We start from the raw sequence: 22,561 nt of genomic DNA, 5'->3' as shown, positions 1-22,561 counted from the left end.
CAGTTACTTCCTCTTTCAAATTAATTCTTTGGGTATGCTAACAGAGAATGAATACTGAATAAGATGTTAGCAGACACATTCCCCCCATAAAAATGGACATCCATGGTAATGGCAGAGCTATAAGGAGAAAATCCAAATACTCCTGCTTCTAAAGAACATGACTCTGGCTATCTCTGAAGTTAATTTTATATTCTTGCTCAGATTCCATGAGATTCAAACTCATCCATTTAGTCAATAAATATTTACTGAGTTCTCACTGTATGCCAGGTACTGTTTTAGTTGCTAAGGCAAAAGCAATAAATAAAATGGTCTATCATCTCTGCCACTGTTGACCTTACATTCAGTGAGAATAGACAGGAAATAAATATCATAAATAAATACATATATAGAAGGTTTGGAAAGGGATATTGGGATATAAAGAGGATTGTAATTGTATTAAGTGAGATTATGGATGACTTCACTGAGAAAATAACATCTGGATAGCAATCTGGGGGAAGAAAAGGAAAACATGATGTATTCAAGGGAAGAGTATTTTAAGAAAAGATGCTCTCCATGGAGTTCCTGCTGTGGCTCAGTGGATTAAGAACCCAACATAGTGTCCGTGAGGATGCAGGTTGGATCCCTGGCTTCGCTCAGTGGGTTAAGGAACCAGCATTGCAGCAAGCTGCGGCATAGGTCAAAGATGCAGCTCAGTTCTGGCATTGCTGTGGTTGTGGTATAGGCTGGCAGCTGCAGCTCTGATTTGACCCCTTGCCCAGAAACTTCCATATGCAGGAGATAAGGCTGCATAAAGGAAAAAAAAAAAAAAGAAAAGAAAAGATGCTCTCCAAATCATTCCTATGCATAGAATATTATAGGATTTAATAAAACTCTTTTATGCCTTTTTTTTTTTTTTTTGGTCTTTCTAGGGCCGCACCTGCGGCGCATGGAGGTTCCCAGGCTAGGGGTCTAATCGGAGCTGTTGCTGCTGGCCTACGCCAGAGCCACAGCAACACCAGATCTGAGCCTCCTCTACGACCTTCACCACAACTCACGGCAATGCCGGCTCCTTTACCCACTGAGTGATGCCAGGGATCGAACCCTCAACCTCATGGTTCCTAGTCTGATTCGTTTCTGCTGCACCACCTCGGGAACTCCTAAAACTCTTTTAAATGTCTTTGTCAACTCTACACTGGATACCAAGATTTTCTTCTCATTTTTTACTTTCTTTTTTTTAAAAAAACAAGGAGCTGTATATTCAGAAGGAAACCATTTTAACCAGGAAAATGCAGAATTAATCTGGGCTTTTGCTTAAAGTGAGGTGGGGGAAAATATTTTCACCTTTATTCCTCATTTTTGGGATTCTTCCAAGGCACCTAGATTAATTTTTTTAAAGGAAGAAAAGAAACTACTATTTATTTTGCATTGAGCCTGGGCCAGATATTTTAACATTTATTTTGTCTTAGGAAAAAAAAAAATCATTGTGCAAATGAGTAGATTGAGACTCAGGCTAAATAACTTGTGCAAGTTTACACAGCTAAGGAAGAAAGTAAGCCAGGATTCCACTTCACCTGATGTTAAAGTTGAGTTTTTGTATTACAGAAAAATCAGAAAGTTGTCCTAGACCATAATATGGCCATAACCTTCTATCCACAATGGCACTTACTTAAGGCTCTTCAATATAACACTGAGAAAGAAATTCATAACAATTTTTGGCAGCATTGTGTGAACCTGACAGAAAGACATGAAGGGGAGATTCATAAATAAATTGCTGGTGAAAAGATATCTGTTACTGACTAATGACCTCCTGCAGATTTATCTATGTATCATTAGACATCACTCTGTTCTTCAAGACGACGTTTGGAAAAAAATCCCTGAAACAGTAGTTCCTATATGTAGAAAGCTAGAACAATAAGAAATAAGGAAAGTAAGAGAGAGAGAGAAAGAGAGGGAAAAAAAGGCTAAGTTCCCAATGAGTTCCATTGTGCTTAGGACCCAGCAACCAAACACTGCTCTCTGAAAAAAAAGAAAAAGAAAGAAAGAAAGTCAGGCCATAGAGCTTGGAGGACCATACAACACTCTCATGTAACTGTTCTGATGAGGTGTCACCTATTTCCATCCAAAAGCTGTTGTAATATGATAACACCTTTGGGATAAGGCACTTTTCTGTCTATGAAATTATTGAATGCAGGCCTTATTCACCTTTCCACATTAGGCCTGGATGCTCAAAACTTGACTTCAGGCTGTGCAGAAATGAAAGGAGGCATCCAGAGTATGAAAATCATCCATCTGGAAAACTCCTTAATGGGAATAGATGAACGAGATGATCCAACGAAGTCTTCCACATCTTTAATTTCCATGATTCTGCTAGGAAGTATTTTGGAACTTTCTTAACCCAAGGCAGATTCCACTGATTTCTAAGGTGGGAGGGGCCGGCTAAGGGATAATTGACACTGAAACAAGGAAAGGAACTGTCCTTGATTGCTTGAGAAAGATGGAAAGCCCAAAGCAGGAGGAAGGGGGTAACTGATCTCACATCACCTTATCTTGCTGAATTACCAGAAGAAAGGAATGGAAGGAGAGGGCTGCCAATTTGCTGGCTCTTCTGGAAGTGAAACAGTCACTGGAACTATTCTCCAGTAATTATTTGTTAAGCAACAGAGTCACTTTCCTCTTTTGGGTCCAAGGCCTATTTTTACATAAAATAAGCCATTAAGTAAATCATTTTTGGTTCTCAGGCACTTATTTAACTTCAGTTTTTAATCTGCTTATTGTTAAGTTCCCACATCCTTAAGAGATAGAAGTAACAACTACCTATAGAAGATCCCAATGTAAGGAAACCAGAGAAGGATTTGCAGTATTTGGTGAATAGCGCATCTTGCCCAACTAAGGGGATTATGGAAGTGATCTATTTCTGAAGTGTTGCCTAAATTACTAAATAAAAATGTTGCAGTTTCTGGTATAAGTTGAATTTAGAAATATAAGACAAAAACTTCACCACCTCATCTTCATAGTTTCCGATGTTTTTGAATCTTATTGAAGCTGTTATTATAGAACAAATATTTCAAACCAGATATGTCTTTTCCAGTGCACTGTAGCCTTAGATTTAGAAATTAGAGCCTCTTCAATTTTTGTGCTTAGTGAACTGGTTCTATCATAAATAAGGTAGTTTTTTATTTGAAATTAACCATATTTTATGGTAGCTCTAGGATTTTGTATCTTTCCTGTTCAAGATATGTCAAAGTCTGAGGACTCACTATTTTTTAGTACTCTTTTATGAAGTTTATGTACAGATATCCCAGGCACTGCCCCTGCCTTCTAGGAATTCATTCCTGATTCTTACATTTTGTGCAATCCTGTTACAGAAAAACAACCACTCAAATTATATAATTTATTATATTTTAAAAATATTTCAATGATAAAAATATATTTTCCACAAAATATGAAGTATTTCCTGAAATAAAATTTTTAGCTGAAAGGACACTGGCTTTTATCCAGCCTGGCATTCTTTTTTTTGTCTTTTTGCCATTTCTTGGGCCACTCCCACGGCATATGGAGGTCCCCAGGCTAGGGGTCTAATCAGAGCTTTAGCCACCAGCCTACGTCAGAGCCACAGCAACGTGGGATCCGAGCCGCGACTGTAACCTACACCAGAGCTCATGGCAACGCTGGATCCTCAACCCACTGAGTAAGGCTAGGGATTGAACCCGCAACCTGATGGTTCCTAGTTGGATTCGTTAACCACTGAGCCATGACGGGAACTCCTCAGCCTGGCATTCTTAAAGGAGTGTAAATTTTTTGTTGTTTTCATTTTTTAAAAAAACAAAACATCTTGAGAATATTTACCTAAGAGAAGGCTCCAATCCCTTGACCTCTATTCCAGAGCTTAAAAGAATATATATATTTTTTAGAATGTAATGTTTTTAGAGAGTAGGAAGTCTAAGGAAAACTGCAATTCAAGAATCAGTGACATTCGTGAAACAGTGCTCTAGAGTCAGACCTATTTTTGCCACTCATTTGTGGTCTTTCACGATTGTACTATTGTCAGAAAATGGCAACTGTGACTGATTTTGTAAATATTAATATACTGCCTCTGTCTTACTCCATGTGGCAAGAACCCCTATCTTTGTACAGTACCCTTATGCTGTGAAGAGTCCTCAGTGGCATGTGCTTGTTACAGACCAACTCCTGATTGTTGCCTATGGAAGCAGAGAACTGATCTTGTCTCCTGGGACTTCATCTAATATGTCCAGCTCTAGATCTCGAACATTTAGCATGACAGAAGGCTCACTAAATATCTGTTAAAAGTTGACTGAATAAATTGAACGAATAAATGAAGTTTTCTTATGTGGCAGGAGTGATATCCTTTTTTTTTTTTTCTTTCCTGTCGCAGAGCCACCAGCTGTTTGTACAACAGTGAAGGTTGAATTGTATTAATATAAATAAACAAGGTCTGCCCCTAGTTATACGTGTGACCTTGTGCAGAGGACTTCCCTCTTCAGACCCTGGTTTCCTCCTCTATAAAGCAGAGGAATTAAACCAGGTAATCTCCAGAGTCCCTTCCTGTTATTCCATACAGTGATTAGTGTGTAATGACATAGCACATGTCACAGTACTATTTACAACGGTTGGGGGCTGCAGACTTGCCACTCGCTCCTTTTCAAAGTGGACATGAGTCTGGTTTAACAGGCAAGTGCAGAATAATTTAAAAGTAAGGGTTTTCTCCAATTTATAGCCTCATAGGCTTTTTATGTTTAGGTTTCCAGAGGTAAGAAGGTAAAGAAATTGAAATTAAGAGCATTAGAAAATAATGTCTTAATGCATAAAAATATTTTATTTAGATCAATTAATTGGATAATGGTTGCTTTTATTCACAGGAAGGACAGTGCCTTTCATATTCATAAAATACTAGTGACTCCAGACCACTTAGTTCCCACACATCTGCTAAGAACAGGAAAAAAAAAAAACAACCTAATGATCTAACAGAAAAACACACTAAAGGCTAACATTTGGTTCACAGACCTGTCATACTGTTTGCCAAAGTGAAGTTACTGGAGCTTTCACAGTAATTGTTGTGACTTAGCAGAGCGAAGGAACTTATGTACATTCATGCTGGTATGTATACACATGTATTTGCGCCTCCCAAGCCCATATTAGAACCTGCTATTTATTTCCTGAATGAAGCCTAAATTAGGTAGTGATATTCTGCAATGCTGCTGAGAAATGGATGTGCCATGTGTTCTTGTTTAAAAGAGAGACAATGAGCAGACAGCAACATAAGAGCATTAAATTACAATGCCCCAATTTATTGTTTAGCACAGTTCTTGCTGAAAGGTTTTTCAGGAAAACAAGAACATTCAGGAAGCAACCCTCAGTCTCTATAGACAAAGGTGTTTATTGAGAGCCTACTTGGTGAGCAGTGCACAGATTCCTGGACTTAGAGCCCTTGTTCCAGCTTTATTTCCTTCTAGTACTACTGAGTGAAACCTTATCAGTTTCTTCATCTGTAAAATGGGGCTAATATAGAATGGTTGTGAGGATCAAATGAGATAGTAAGTGAGAAACAGTGAGGAAGGGCAGGAAAAGTCACTGTTAAGTCCATGTTTAAAAATGTACCTCATTCTATATTATTGCTTTTACTTTTCACAAATTTCATAATCCCCTTAGCTGTCATTAGGCAAATGTGAAAAGAACCTTGTCACAGTAGCTCACAATGTTCTATTACTCATGTGATAACATAACTGTAATTATAACTTTACCACTACTACCACTGGCCAGGGCACCTGAGCCAACCCTTACTTCCTGATTACACTGTTATAATGGTTACCCATAAGTGTGGAAGAAATCATATGTTCAAATACTATAATAGACAATATACAATTTGTACATGAAATTAGGTGGATAAATCATGAAATGTATGTACAGTTCAACTTGTTTTGCAATAGCCTAAATATTGCAAATGTTAAATATGAATCAAAAAAGGGCAAGTGCCATTTTTGTAGAAATCTATCATTACCACATCAAATTTCAGCTTTCCAATTCGAACACCTCTTCTTTTGATTTAGGAAAATCCTTATAATGTGTGCACTGTTAAGGAAGCTTGTCATTTGCTCTCAACCCACCTCTATATTATTACTTCTTGATGGTGCTATCTGGCCAGGATAAAACCACTCTGGGACAATAAGATTGATCTGGGGGAGCAAAAAGGGAAATATTCCAGATATCTCCCTTTCAATTTTATGCTCCACACCAACAGAGGACTTGTTTTTCTGCAAAGCTTTTTCTAGAACTGACTGTTAAAAAATGAAAATTGAGTATTTGTTACCTCTTGAAAACTTTGAATGACTGGTTTCATCAACTATAAGATGATGATGAAAGAAAGTGAAGATGACACAAACAAATAGAAAGATATACCATCTTCTTGAACTGGCAGAATCAATATTGTCAAAAAGATTATATTACTCAAGGCAATCAATAGACTCAATGAAATTCCTATCAAAGTACCAATGGCATTTTTCACAGAACTAGAAAAAATTTTTTTAATTTGTATGGAAACACAAAAGACCCCAAAAGGCCAAAGGAACATTGAGAACAAAAACAGAACTGGAGGAATTGGGCTCCATGACTTTGGACTATCCTATACAACTACAGTAATCAAACCAGTATGATACTGGCACAAAAAGAGAAATGTAGATTAATGGGAAAAGGTAGAAAGCCCAGAAATAAACCCACATACTTACAATCAATTAATCTATGACCAAGGAAGCAAGAATATACAATGGAGAAAAGACATCTTCTTCAGTGCTGGGGAAACTGGACAGTTACATATAAAATAAAGATGTTAGGGCATTTTCTTAACACCGTGCACAAAAATAAATTCAAAATGAACTACTGAACTAAATGTAAAACCTGCTACTATAAAACTCCTAGAGGAAATAGGCAGAACACACTTTGACATAAATCACAGCAATATCTCTTTGGATCCATACCTTAGAGTAATGGAAATAAAAATAAACAAATGGGACTTAATTAAACTTAAAAGCTTTAGTACAGCAAAGGAAATCATAAACAAAATGAAAAGACAACCTACAGAATGGGAGAAAATATTTGTAAATGATGTGACCAACAAGAAAGTAATCTCCAAAATATAATACAGACAGCTCATACAGTTCAATATAAATAAAACAAACAATCCAATCAAAAAATGTGAAGATTTGTCAATATCCACAAAGCAAACAGTGTGATACACCACATTAACAAACTGAAGAATAAAAACCATATGATCCTCTCAACAGATGCAGAAAATGCCATTGACAAAATCCAACACCCATTTCTGATAAAAACCCTTCAGAGATAGCCACTGCAATGGCAATGCTGAATGCTTAACTCACTGAGCCACAAGAGACCTCCCAGGGAACACTTCTTGTTACCTGAGAGGTCTGATTCAGTGCAATGAAAAGACAAGAGTGGTTGTGGATCTTTATCTCTGGGGAGTTGAAAGAAAAGAGCAATTTGTTCGTGTTCACTTGGGATGGGCCCGGAGAGAGGATTAAGATGGCGGAATAGAAGGACTGGAGCTCAACTTCTCTCCTAAAAAACAACAAAATTCACAACTAAAGGCTGAACAGTCTCCACCCAAATGGACTGGAAACCTTAAAAAAAATACTCTACTCCAGAAGAAAAAGAGGAGGCCATATCAAGAGGTAGGAGAGGTGATTTCACGATATAAACAACCCCACGCCTCTGGGGTGGGAAGCTCCACAAACTGAAAACTAACTGGTTCACAGAGAGAGACTCACCTACAGGAGTGAGTTCTGAGCCCCACATCAAACCCTCACATGCAGGAACCTGGCACTGGGAGAAAGAGCCCCTGGAGCAGCTGGCATTGAAGGCCAGTGGGGCTTGTGCGCAGGAGCTCCTCAGGACTGGGGGAAACGGAGACCCCATTTTTAAAAGGCGAACATGGACTTTCACGTGCACTGGGTCCCAGGGCAGAGTGAGGTCTCCATAGGAATCTGGGTCATACCTGCCTGCAGTTCATGGAGGACATCCTGGGAAAACAGGGGTGACTATGGCTTGTTGTGAGGGAAAGACATTGAAAGCAAAGCTCTCAGGAATATTCAGCAGATTGCCTGTCTCTGGAGGTGGCCATTTTGGGAAAATCTGGCCCCACCCATCAGTCAGTACTGAGAAGCCCCAAGGCAAACAACAATCCAGGTGGGATCACAGCCCCACCCCTCCATAAACAGGCTACTTAAAGACCCCCCTCAGGCACACAGCTGCCTCTAATCCCATCCAGAGACTAAGTCCCTCCCCCCAGAGGGATTAGAATCAGCTCCACCTACCAGTGGGCAGGCATCAGCCCCCCCCCCCCCCCAATCTGGAAGCCTACAGCAAGCCGCCATAACCATTTCAGCCACAACAAGGGGGTAGACACCAGAAGTAAGAGAGGCTACAATTCTATTATCTGGAAAAAGGTCACCACACCAAAAGCCTATAAAAATGAAAAGACAGAGAACTATAACTCAGATGAGGGAGAAAGGAAAAACCCCAGAAAATCAGCTAAGCCATGAGAAGATTCTCAGCATCCAGGAAAAAGACTTTAGATTGTTGATGATAAAGATGATGCAAGATTTTGGAAATTAACTGGAGGCAAAGATGGATAACTTACAGGAAACACTGACCAAAGAGTACAAGATAGAAAACTGAAACAAGAAGAGATGCAAAATACAATAACGGAAATAAAAAATGCACTAGAAGCAGCCAACAGCAGAATACAGGAGGCAGAAGAATGAATAAGCGAGGTGGAGGACAGATTAGTGGAAATTACGGATGCAGAACAGAAAAGAGAAAAAAGATTGAAAACAAATGAAGAGAGTCTCAGAGAACTCTGGGACAATGTTAAACGCACCAACATCCGTATTATAGGGGTGCCAGAAGAAGAAGAGAGAGAGAAGGGGACAGAAAAAATATTCCAAGAGATAATAGCCAAAAGCTTCCCTCACATGGGAAAGGAACCACTCACTCAAATCCAGGAAGCACAACGATTACCATATAAAATAAACCCAAGGAGGAATACACTGAGACACATATTAATCAAACTGACCAAAATGAAAGACAAAGAAAAAATCTTGAAAGCAGCTAGGGAAAGGAAACAAATAACATACAAGGAAACCCCAATAAGGTTATTGGCAGATTTTTCAGCAGAAACTCTGCAGGCCAGAAGCGAGGGGCATGACATACTTAATGTGATGAAAGGAAAAAACCTCCAACCAAGATGACTTTACCCAGCAAGGCTCTCATTCAGATTTGAAGGAGAAAGCAAAACCTTCACAGATAAGCAAAAACTGAGAGAATTCAGCAACACTAAACCAGCCTTACAACAAATACTAAAGGAACTTCTCTAGGCAGAAAAGAAAAGCTCGCAACAGGGAACAAAAATTCCACAAATGACAAGGCTCACCAGTAAAGGTATATATACAGTAAAAATACGAAATCATGCATGTACAATTACACCACCAAAAGCAGCAATCATGAGAAGAGGTTGGTACAAATGCAGGACACTGGAGATGAACTTGCAATTAAGAGACCAACAACTTAAAACAACTCATCTACATATAGACTCTTATATCAAAACTTCAGAATAACTGCAAACCAAAAATCTATAATTGATACACAAGTGAGGAATCTCTGAAGAAATATATCTCATAGTAAATAAGTGCATAATCCACCATGAAGGGGCTCATTTGACATCATTCTTGGAATGCTGAAGTCTTCTTAGATCTGATTCTGATTTCCTCTCCATCAAAGAATTTATGATAATTATAATTAAATAATGCAACTGTAAAATTAAATAATACAGTTCTACAATTGTATTATTAATAACCATTTATCTCCATGGTACAATATAAGTCTATAATGTCTTGTTTATCGCATCACCTAGAATGGTGTAATGCCTATATTGAAGAATCAATAAGATGTAACAAATCGTGAGGATATTTTTATATAGTTACACTGTTTTTTAACCAATTTATGCATTTTATATTTTACTTATTTTCAGAGATTGTATTATTTTTGTTATTCTTACCAGTTAAATTATTCTTTTTATTATGCTATATAAAATATTTAATGGTATATAAGGCTTTCCTCTTTATAAATTTTAATTGCATAATATACACAATTTTAATATAATGCTAATTTTTAAAGAAAAATTGAAGCATAATAGGTAATACTAAATAGTAAAGATGAAAGCCATACAAAATGGGATAAAGTATAGAATAAATTTCCTATTTGTCTCAGCATATTTTCCGTTCCACTTCTTCAGAGAGAGTCACTTAATCTGTTTCTTAAGATCCATGTTATAATAATCTGTGTAAATGTAACTGCATTTAAATATATGTATTTTATTCTGTAAAAAATAAAATAAAATAAACTGGTAAAAAAAAAAACAGTAACAAAAGAATAAATAAAATTAATTTCAAAAAAAAAAAAAAACCCTTCAGAAAGTGGGCATAGAGGGAACCTACCTCAACATAATAAAGGCCCTATATGACAAACCTACAGCTAACATCATTCTCAATGGTGAAAAGTTGAAAGAATTCCTGCTGAGATCAGGAACAAGACAAGGATGTCCACTTTTGCCAATACTCTTCAACATAGTTCTGGAAGTCCTAGCCACAACAATCAGAGAAGTAAAAGAGATAAAAGGAATCCAAATTGGAAAGGAAGAAGTAAAACTATCCCTGTTTGCAGGTGACATGATACTATACCTAGAGAATCCTAAAGACTCTACCAGAAAACTGTTAGAGCTCATCAATGAATTTAGCAAAGTCGTAGGATACAAAATTAATACACAGAAATCAACTGCATTTCTATATACTGACAATGAAAGATCAGAAAGAGAATATACAGTGGAGAAAAGACAGCCCCTTCAATAAATGGTGCTGGGAAAACTGGACAGCCACATAGAAAAGAATTAAATTACAATACTTCCTAATACCATACACAAATGGATTAAAGACCTAGATATAAAACCAGACACTATAAAACTCTTAGAGGAAAACATAGCCCAAACACTCACCGACATAAACCACAGCAACATCTTCTCAGATCTACCTCTTAGAGTATTGATAGTAAAAAGAAAAATAAAGAAATGGGACCTAATCAAACTTAAAAGTTTCTGCACAGCAAAGCAAATCCTAAACAAAACGAAAAGACAACTCACAGAATGGGAGAAAATATTTGCAAATGATGTGACCAACGAGGGATTAATCTCCAAAATTTATAAACACCTTCTACTGCTCAATACCAAAAAAACAAACAACCCCATCCAAAAATGGGCAAATGATCTAAACAGACAATTCTCTAAAGAAGACATACAGATGGCCAAAAAACACATGAAAAGATGTTCAACATCACTCATTATTAGAGAAATGTGAATCAAAACCACAATGAGGTACTACCTTACACCAGCCAGAATGGCCATCATCCAAAAGTCTACAAACAATAAGTGCTGGAGAGCGTGTGGAGAAAAAGGAACCCTAGTACACTGTTGGTGGGATTGTAAATTGGTGCAACCACTGTGGAAAACAGTATGGAGATTCCTCAGAAAATGAAAAATAGAATTAACATTTGATCTAGCAATCCCACTCCTGGGCATCTATCCAGAGAAAACCATGACTTGAAAAGACACATGTACTCCAATGTTCATTTTTGCAGCACTATTTGTAATAGCCAAGACATGGAAACAACCTAAATTTCCACTGACAGAAGAGGGGATAAAGAAGTGGTATATATACACAATGGAATATTAGCCATTAAAAGGAACAAAATATCAGCATTTTTAGCCACATGGATGGACCTATAAATCACCATGCTAAGTGAAGTCAGTCACACAATGAGACAGCAACATCAAATGCTATCACTTACATGTGGAATCTTAAAAAAGGACACAATGAACTTCTTTGCAAAATGGATACTGACTCAAAGATTTTGAAAAACTTATGGTTTCCAAAGGAGACAGGTTGGGGGAGGTGGGGGGATGATATGGGGGTTTGGGACAGAAATTGGGTTGTGATGATCCCTGTACAACTATAAGTATAATAAATTCATTGAGCAATATAAAAAATGTGAAGATTTAAATAGATATTTCTCCAAAGAAGACATACAGATGGCCAAAAGGCACATGAAAAGATGTTCAATATTGCTAATTATTGGAGAAATGCAAACCAAAACTATGTTGAAGTATTACTTTCACACTGGTCAGAATGGCCATCATCAAAAAGTCCAGAAACAATAAATGCTGGAGAGAGGATGGCGCAAGGGAATCCTCCCACATTGTTGGTGGGAATGTAAATTTGTATAAGCACTTGGAGAACAGTATGGAGGAATTTCTTAAAAAACTAAAAGTTGAGCTGCTATATGATGTTGCCATCCCACTCCTGGGCATATATCCAGAGACATGTACTCCACCTCCGCCCAATGTTCACTAAAGTACTATTTACAACAAAGGCATGGAAGGAATTTAAATGTCCATTAAGAGAGGAATGCATAAAGAAGATGTATAGATATAGTATAATATGTATAATACATTTATACATGTGTATTAGTCATAAAAAGAATGAAATAATCCTATTTTCAGCAAAATGGATAGAGCTAGAGATTATTATACTAAATTAAATAAGTCAGAGAAAGACAAATATCCTATGATATCAGTTATATGGGGAATCTAAAAAAAATGATACAAATAAACTTAATTACAAAACAGAAACAGACTCATAGACATAGAAAACAAACTTATGGTGACCAAAGGGGAAAGGCTGGGGGAGGGATAAATTAGGAGTTTGGGATTAGTATATACACACTACTATATATAAAATAGATAGCCAACAAGGACCTACTGCAGAGTACAGGAACTATACTTAATACTTTGTAATAACCTATAAGCAAAAAGACTCTGAAAACTATATGTATATATGCATATATGTGTATGCATATATATATATGTATCATTGAATCACTTTGCTGTGCACCTGAAACTAACACAATGTTGTAAATCAACTATACTTCAATAAAACAAACAAAAAATAACCAAAGCTGAGAAACTATTCATCTACACCTCCTAATGTAGACACACTTCTTTTTTTTCTACACAAATTATTTGCTGCCACCCTTTACCAAACATGTGATCAAAAGCCAGTGGTGCATCCTGCCACTTAGGCTCCCAGTCTCCTCTGCTTTATGCTTCCTTGGTGTCAGAAGCATCTTTTGCTAGTTTATCTGATGAATTTCCACCAAAAAAAAAAAAAAAAACAAGCTTTTCCAAATATGTTCTTTAAAGGCATTTGTAGTGCCCTAGACAAATTAAATCTAACCACACAGAATATAAATAAGCATCCAAAGTGCAAGATGAATGTCAGGTAAAGGGTATAGATATAAAGTGTGTCTTCTGTAATTATCCCAGTCTGATTAGTTTGGAGGTGGGCTGGGGAGTGGATACATGCATTCACTCTAAAACTAAAGCTCAAAGTTGGAAGGTTTTATTTCCACTTTCATGACAAAGGATCTTAGATCAATCTTTAAAGATTTTTTTACCTGGTTATTTCTCAGAGTTTCTGGGGGCTACCTGATTTGTGTGCAAAATTGTTACATAACTGTTCAGATTCCTTCTCATTAGTTTTTTTTTTTGAAAGTCAAGGGCCCTTGATCCACTTAAGGCAAGTTGCTTGCTCTGACACCAGAGCTCTTCTGCAAAAACAGCAGTATGACACACAGCTTTCTTTTCATTAACTTCTTTGATAAGACATAACAATGTGTTGCATGACTAAAAGCATGCTTGGTGACTTGAATCAATTCTGAGACGCCTTCCTATGTATCTCTACCTTCTTAATGGTCACTTTGACTAAATTCTTAAATACATGAGTTTATATAATTAATCATAAAAGAAAAAAATGCAGAGTAAGAGAATTGTACTTGACATCATTAAATAGCTTAGAGCAAAAATCATGAAAAATCTATTTTAATCATAAATGAGTGAATTTGACCACTACCACTTATAAACACTAGTAGAAGAATGCAACATTCAAAATTATGCCTATTAATTATAGTGCTATATTTTAGCTATTCTAATTCAAAGCTAGAAATCTGGAGTTCCCGTCGTGGCGCAGTGGTTAACGAATCCGACTAGGAACCATGAGGTTTCGGGTTCGGCCCCTGCCCTTGCTCAGTGGGTTAACGATCCGGCGTTGCCATGAGCTGTGGTGTAGGTTGCAGACGCAGCTCGGATCCCGCGTTGCTGCGGCTCTGGCATAGGCCGGTGGCTACAGCTCTGATTAGACCCCTAGCCTGGGAACCTCCATATGCCGAGGGAGCGGCCCAAGAAATAGCAAAAAGACAAAAAAAAAAAAAAAACAAAGCTAGAAATCTGGGTTATACAAATTTTAAAAGAAAAGCTCTGTATAATATACATAACTATTCAAATTTAGGAAATGTTATTTATAAAATGCATATTTCAATATATCCATGTTTGTCATACTTGTATATATTACTTACTCAGGGATAGTAGAGAGTTTGTCCTCAATAATATTGCTAACTGAATTTTCAAAATACATACTTTAATAGACTGCTGACTAATTAAAGTTATCATTTGGCCCATGGAAACTTCATAGCTCTGAGGTTAAAATTAAAATTCCAAAATCAATTCATAGAATCAACACAACATGGAGCAAGAGACTTAGATTATTAACTGCTGCTGTTTCCTTATGCCTGTGCCTTAATCAGTAATTTAAATATTATTACTAATAGATAATTCAAGCTATGATGGCACTGCTATTTTAAAGACATGGATTTTCTTATGATTCCTGGCAGGATTTTCCTGTGAATATCTAAGCATTGGCTCTTTAAAACTCTCTGGGAACGAATTGGTTATTTTAACTTGAAAGATGCCAGACACACTTAAATAATTAACCAGGGTCCACAGATCTTCACCTTCTTCCTCATAATAAAAAGTACAATTAGATAATTAAAACTTACTTACATTAAAATAATAAACCAAAAAAACAGGAGGGATAAAATTGAGTACAATCCAAAAAGGGACTTATATGTATGAACCAACATCTCTTTTCTTGATCAATTTTTACTGTGGTAAAATACATATAACTTAAAATTAACTATCTTAGCCATTTTTACTTTTTTCTTTTTCTTTTTCTTTTTTTTTTTTTTCAGGGCCATGCAGCCTAAGTTCCCAGGCTAGGGGTTGAATTGGAGCTGCAGTGCCAGCCTATACCACAGCTACAGCAACACCAGTTCCAAGGCATGTCTGTGACCTACACCACAGCTCACAGCAACGTCAGATCCTTAACCCACTAAGAGAGACCAGGGATCGAACGTGCATCCTCATGAATCCTAGTCGGGTTTGTTAACCACTGAGCCATGAAGGGAACTCCTCTTAGCCATTTTTAAGTGTATAGTTTAGCAGCATTAAGTACATTCATACTGTTGTGCAACCATCCATCTCCCAAACTGTTTTCATCTTACAAAACTGCAACTCTATACCTATTAAATAATAACTCTACATTCCCCCTCCTCTCAGATCCTGGTAATTACCATTCTACCTTCTGCGGAATCATACAGTATTGGTCTTTTGGTGACTGGCTTATTTCACTTAGGATAATTTCTTTAAGGTTCATCCGTATTGTAGCATGTGCCAGAATTTCCTTCCTGTTTGAGGCTGAATAATACTCATACATATATATACATATACTTTTTTTTTTTTTGCTTTTTTATAGGGCCGCACATGTGGCATACGGAAGTTCCCAAACTAGGGGTTGAACAGGAGCTGCAGCTGCCAGCCTACACCATAGCCACAACAACTTGGGATCCGAGCACATCTGCTACCTACACCACAGCTCAGGGCAACACTGGATCCTTAAACCACTGAGGGGGGCCAGGGATTGAACCTGCATTCTCATAGATGCTAATCTCATTCGTAACCCACTGAGCCACAACAGGAGCTCCCTGTATATTCCACATGTTGCTTATCTTTTGTTGATGGACATCTGGGTTGCTTCTATGGTTTAGCTATTGTGAATAATGATGCTATGAACATGGGATGTGATAAATATCTCTTCAAAACTCTGCTTTCAGTTTTCTGTATATATACCCAGAAGTGGAACTGCTATATCATGTGGTAGTTTTATTTTTACTTTTTTGAGAAACCATCATACTGTTTTCCACAGCAGCTGTGAGCTGTGACAGTTTACTTTCTGAACAACAGTGTACAAGCATTCCAATTTTTCCACATCCTCACCAACACTTGTTTGTTTTTGTTTTTGTTTTTTTTTAAATATCAGCCTTCTTATGTATTTGAAGTGGTATCCACTGCTTTTTTTTTTTTTTTTGGCTTTTTAGGGCTGCACCCGTAGCATATGGAGGTTCCCCAGGCTAGGGGTTCAATCGGAGCTACAGCTGCTGGCCTACCCCACAGCCACAGTAACATCAGATCTGAGCCATGTCTGTGACCTGGCTCAGACCACAGCTCACGGCAACTCCGGATCCTTAACCCACTGAGCGAGGCCAGAGATTGAACCCATAACCTCATTGTTCCCAGTTGGATTTGTTTCCGCTGCACCACAAGGGGAACTCCTCCACTTCCTTTTTTATTTATATTTCCTTAATTATTAGTGATTTTGGCATCTGATTATATTTTAAATTATATGAATAAAAGCCTTTTTCTTTCTACCAGACAATTTTAAGAAAAAGAGCCTACATAAAAAGAAAATTTCAAAATTGTGAGCATAATTTAAATGCAATAAGTATATTTTCTAAAGATGAGTGTAAATTTGAAAGAAAGAGCTTAATGAAGTACAAGTCAGTTTACACTTTCCAACATGGCAATTAAACTCTTTATCGAGTTCATACGTTCATTCACTTAGCAAATTTTAATTGAAGGTCTCATTTTTATGTTTCACTGTGCTAGTACCTAGGAAAGTATAACTCAAGCCCCACAGTTCCTGGCCTCTAATAACCTACCTCCAGTTTATGAGGCATTATCTTTCTTTAGCCAAGTATAAGTTAAAATAGAGAAGTACCATGTAGTCCTTCTGAGAAGTCAGAGACATCTCATTCAAATACTTTTTTTGTCTTTACCAGAGGAGTGACTATAAAAGGTTGTGTAAGCAGAGTTTCCTCATCAGAAAAATATGGGCAATTATTCTTACTCAAGGTTTTTGTGTATAAACCATATAGCCAATATAAAATGGTTAACCAGGTGGTAGACATCCCCATAATGACTTTCACAGCACACATATGGCTAAAGTTCATGAATATCTTGCCCTAGTCCAGATATATGGATGCTCCCATTAATTTAGAGATTTTCACAATAACCATTTCTCTTGAATGGGCATTAAAAACAGTGAACACATGAAAGTAAACTCTGCTGTGAGTACTTATAAGTTATATAAAATAAAAAGTGCTGGAAAAATGTAGACATGAGGGAGATAAGATTGTTTGCTGAGACTTATACTTAGAACTGTACATCAACCAATATACTGACATTTTCCATGAAGAGACAAAATGGATCTCAGGACCTCCTATCTGGACTGTAACATTATTCAATACATTAAATTGTTTAAAAAAGGAAAATCTGCTTTAAAGGAGAAAATGTGCTGATCACACAGATTTGGACCATTCTTATCCTGGACAACATGTCCTCACGGTCAATTCATTAGCTAGTTGGATTTCTAAGTGGTTTACCTACAGGTAAGAAACACTGGTTTTATGAATCAGGGCATCCTTTTTTTTTTACAATAATTATTTGTTATCATACAATGGTGAATTAGTAATAGGTTTTTATGGTATTACATGGTAGTCTCATGATTCTGATGGTGGTATTGGTCTTTTTGATTCTAGTATTAAAAGGAAAGTAAGTTCTGAGATGTTTAACTCAAAGCTTAATCCTAGACATTGAAATCAAGATGACTAGACACAAGAAAGGAATGAATGCAACCTTAGAAAGTGCCTCTCCCACCCCCATCAAGGGCACGCTAACCCCATAAGCACTAACTCTATGCACCTGGAAGCAATCTACTTTCTAAAGTTTTAAGTATTTCTACACATCTGATTTTGCAATTTTTAAATAAGTTTTGTTGTAGTATTTTGTCAAGATGTTCTTTTTTTTTTTTTTTTTCAAATACTGATTTGGATTTTTTGTTCTCATCTGAACAATGGGTAATTCTCAGAAAAAAGGAACTATTACATTTGATTCTCTGCGTTTTCAAAGTTTGATGCAATACCTTTATAAATTAGCCTATACCATTGTAACACTGTAATTTAGGGTGAAAAGTAAAATTAGACTAGATGGAAATATTTACTAATGCTTATTTTAGGTATGAAAATATAGAAAAACTATGCTGAAACATATTCGCCGTTCTTTTGGTAAAACAGTAGTAGATATTCATTATGATTTATTTTCTCTTGAAGCGCGTTTTGTCATTACGTTATTCTGGTGTATACGAAGAGAGTACATTCATATTTGCACATTTTTTCTTCAATAACACTATGGTCACATTGTTCATCCTAATATTTATCTCTGCACTGGAATGCTTACTGAAGATTTTCTTTCTTATTTTTAAGTTTCATATTCTACAGCAGAATTTGTTTGCTTCCCTAGACTGATGCCAGGAATCTAAATATAATAGTAAAGCTTTATTGAAAAATGGAAAAAAGGAAAATTTGAAAATTGGACTCCTATGCCTTTCTTTTTCTCTGAGAAAATGTTTTTGTACCTATGTGCTTTGGGGATTTGACATTAGTCATTTGGCTGACCCTAGGAAAGGATGTGAACTGAATCTTCTTAAATAATATCATTTTCATTGCTAAATTTATTGTATTCTTTGCATAAAAGTGATTATAAAAAATCCTTCTATTCTGATTATTTTTGTCTCTATAAGGAAGCATACATATTTTTTACTTTATCAATTCCTGTACCTATTTGTTAACATTTCCTTAAAAGTGTTTTCTCCAGATGTTGAAAGTAAAAAAGCCCTTGTTATTTTTTCCATTGTCACTCTTTACTACTTTCCATAGGCAGCATATTGTGCATGCCAAGGACTGGAGGAAATAACAGATGTGTGAGCCCCAAATTATAGGCACAAAAATAACTTTTATAAAATACATTTTAAATGACACTACTTTCCAAAAAAACAGCTCTAATTGACTCAAGCCTAGAAAGCAGTAACTTTAGGAAACATCAGACACACGTCCACTGATCCCAGAAAGTGTTCCATAGTGTGACATTAGCTGGGATGATGACATTCCCAGCTTGCTGCCAGCACATTCTAGGAGGCAGCCTGGGTATTTTGGTACTGGTCAAGCCAATCTCCTCAAAAGTATTGATCTGACATTGCTGAGATGCTACTTCACTTACAAAAGCAACTCCAAATAAAGCCAGCTCCATTGCTCACCAGCAACAGATTAAAAAAAAAAAAGAAAAGAGAGGCAAGAGAATTTGAGAAATAAGAGGGGAAACTCCTCCAGTTTTTTCTTTGAATGCAGACAGAATCCTCACCCTGGGCTTCTGACTGGAGCAGCCGGGGTTCCTGCTGTTCTCAGAATGTTACAGATGGCTGCCTGGGCAGGAAGCCCTCCCCCTTCCGCAATGGTGCTCTGGGGAATGCAGGGGGCCTGGAACCAGCCCTCTCCTTCCCTTCCAAACTTCTTCTCCAAACCCCTACTGAGTAAAAAGAGAGAGAGAAAGAGAGACAGAGAAAGAGAGAGAGAGAGAGAGGAGCAGAAGAGAGAGAAGAGGGGAAAAAAAAAACATGTTCCTGGAAACATTTCTGCCAGTTTGATTTTTAGTGGAATACTGAATTAACCTCTTCACTCCTGACTAGAATAGAGATTTATAACTTTGCAGGCATCTCTTTAATGTCCTGAATCAATTCCATCAGCTCATTGAAGTACTATACCATTTGGGTTGAATTATAATGGCACTTTGGAGTTATGCAACAATTTTAAGTAAGCAATAGCAGTTCTGAATTCTAAAATAATTAAAAGATTTTAGCACATCACATATTGTATTAATGGTGTTCTCTAATTCTATTTCTTAAAATCACATTTTGAAAGTGTTGCTTTTCCTATAGTTTTTCCTTTGATGCAGTTGCTTTTTTTTAAAGTATACATTTTAAAACCACCTTGCCTTTGTTTTGGACCTATTTAACAAGGAACTAATTTCATAATCAGATTCTTTCATATATAGTTTTTAGGCAAATTTATTATTATAATCTTCCATAATCTTCCATTATCGTAATCTTCCATTATGTATCATATAAAATATGTGTATGCTGAAGCAAGGTGTTTCTTACAGATAACCCTTTTTTTTTTTTTTTTTTTTTTGGTCTTTTTGTCTTTTCTAAAGGCTGCACCGGCAGCATATGGAGTTTCCCAGGCTAGGGGTCTAATCGGAGCCGTAGCCGCCCAGTCTACGCCAGAGCCACAGCAACACAGGGTCCCGGCTCTGTCTGTGACCTACACCACAGCTCACGGCAACGCCGGATCCTTAACCCACTGAGCGAGACCAGGGATGAACCCGCAACCTCATGGTTCCTAGTCGGATTCGTTAACCAGTGAGCCACGACGGGAACTCCAAAGATAACTTTTATTTTGGACTTTGCAAAGTTAGAAAATTCAGCTAAAGTATGTCTCTACCCAAAGAGGAATTTTCTAAAACCAAAATAGTTTATGCTAAAATATAAAATGCAGTATTATTTCTGACCTCATAATTGCCATCACACTAGAAACAAAATATGTCACAGGAAGAATATACTTACTTTGAAACATTAATAATACATTTATTTCATTCAAATAAAGTTCAGTGGAGAAAAATAAATTTTCCTCTACCCTTCTTTGCTCTTGTCTGAGTTATGCCCTGTAGGAAAAGACAGATTAACAGGAGAGAAACAGAAGTTTAATAGCATCTATTCCTTCTATATATTTAGGAAAGACCCAAGGAAACTAACTCCCTGAAATGGTCCAAGCCATCTCTTTAAATACCATCTCCATCTAAAGATAATATAAAATGTTGGGAACCAGTTAAGGAGGTTATCAGGAAAAACACAGTAAATTAGGATGAGGTTGTTATACAGATTTAGATCTTTGCTTTCTCCTTAGATAAGAGTTTATAGAGATTTAGTTATCTTTTGCTTCCTAGTACATGGAGGAAGACGCCTTTACAAAAATAAATTTCCCTTTATGAAGTATAAATACCTCTTAAAAAGGAGTAACTTCTGTACATTTTTCAGCTTCTCCTGGGCCTGCTATTTCTTAAAAAGCCTAAAATAATCCTTATCTCAGGGTGACATATTTTAGGGTGACAAACTCAACTTCCCCTCAAAAGTAACAGAGCAACTAAACTCTATTATACCAAGGATAAAACGGCTGGTATTTCGTCATATGAAGAGTAAGACATTTTGGAATTCCTGTCATGGCACAGTGGAAATGAATCTGACTAGGAACCATGAGGTTGCAGGTTCAATCCCTGGCCTTGCTCAGGTGGTTAAGGATCCGGCGTTGCCATGAGCTGTGGTGTAGCTTGCACACGCGGCTCGGATCTGATCTTGCTGTGGCTGTGGTATAGGCTGGCAGTTGTAGCGCTGATTGGACCCCTAGCCTGGGACTCTCCATATGCTGCGAGTGCAGCCCTAAAAAAGCACACACACACAAAGTAAAACATTTTAACCAACTACAGCTATAAAAAGACAAACAAAACAAAACAAAACAAAAAGCTTACAAAAGGGAAACTACTGAAAATTCAATTAATGAATGTAACAGGTGGAAAAGTTTAAAAAAGAAAAGAATTTTCAGTTTCATAGTAAGCAAATCCAGATATTCTGTGATTGACTACATCTATTCATTGATTAATTCACCAAATACTGAGTACCTTCTGAGTTTCAGGCACCATACCAAATATTACGGATTCAGTCATGAATAAAGTAGGCTATCTGCCTTGAAGAAACTGACAGTCTAGACTGGTGGAGGACATGACAATATGGATTTCCATCACCTTCTATTTTTAAACCTTCTTTATAAAAAGTAAATGAAGAGTCATCCAGCTCTCAATTGAACAAGCTCGAGTCACTAACCCCTGGTATCCATTTTGTTTGGTCACTGCATTTATTATGGTTAGTCCCCAAGTTGTACAATTTATTAAATATTTTTTAATAGCATGTATGTTTAGACAGTAAAACTTTAATCATTTGAGTTTCCCTCAAATAATTTTTTAATTTGCATTTACTATATATATGTACCATATCTTACAAAAAACAAACACATAAACAAATACATAAGGGAAAATGTATTGAGTTTCGGCTTTTAGAAAAGAAATGCTTCCACTTTTAGACAAAGAGAAAAGTGAATAAACAACCTCTATTACTTTTGTTTTAACCTTAAATATTGGTATGTGAGAAAGTGATGCTTGGAGCTACAACAGACTTGCAATTATGAGGGAGAGTTAATGGCAGAGGTGCTGACCAGGGCCTTACAAACTTGAGCTACTTGTTACCCACCTGCAATGGGCAACCTTTGGATT

This window comes from Sus scrofa, chromosome 9 (genome assembly GCF_054392235.1).
Source record: "Sus scrofa isolate SSC_HxYL_T2T_F1_AM1 chromosome 9, Sscrofa_HxYL_maternal_Yorkshire_Landrace_v2.0, whole genome shotgun sequence".
Classification (NCBI taxonomy): Eukaryota; Metazoa; Chordata; class Mammalia; order Artiodactyla; family Suidae; genus Sus; species Sus scrofa.
Note: the sequence above shows the minus strand (reverse complement) of the source record.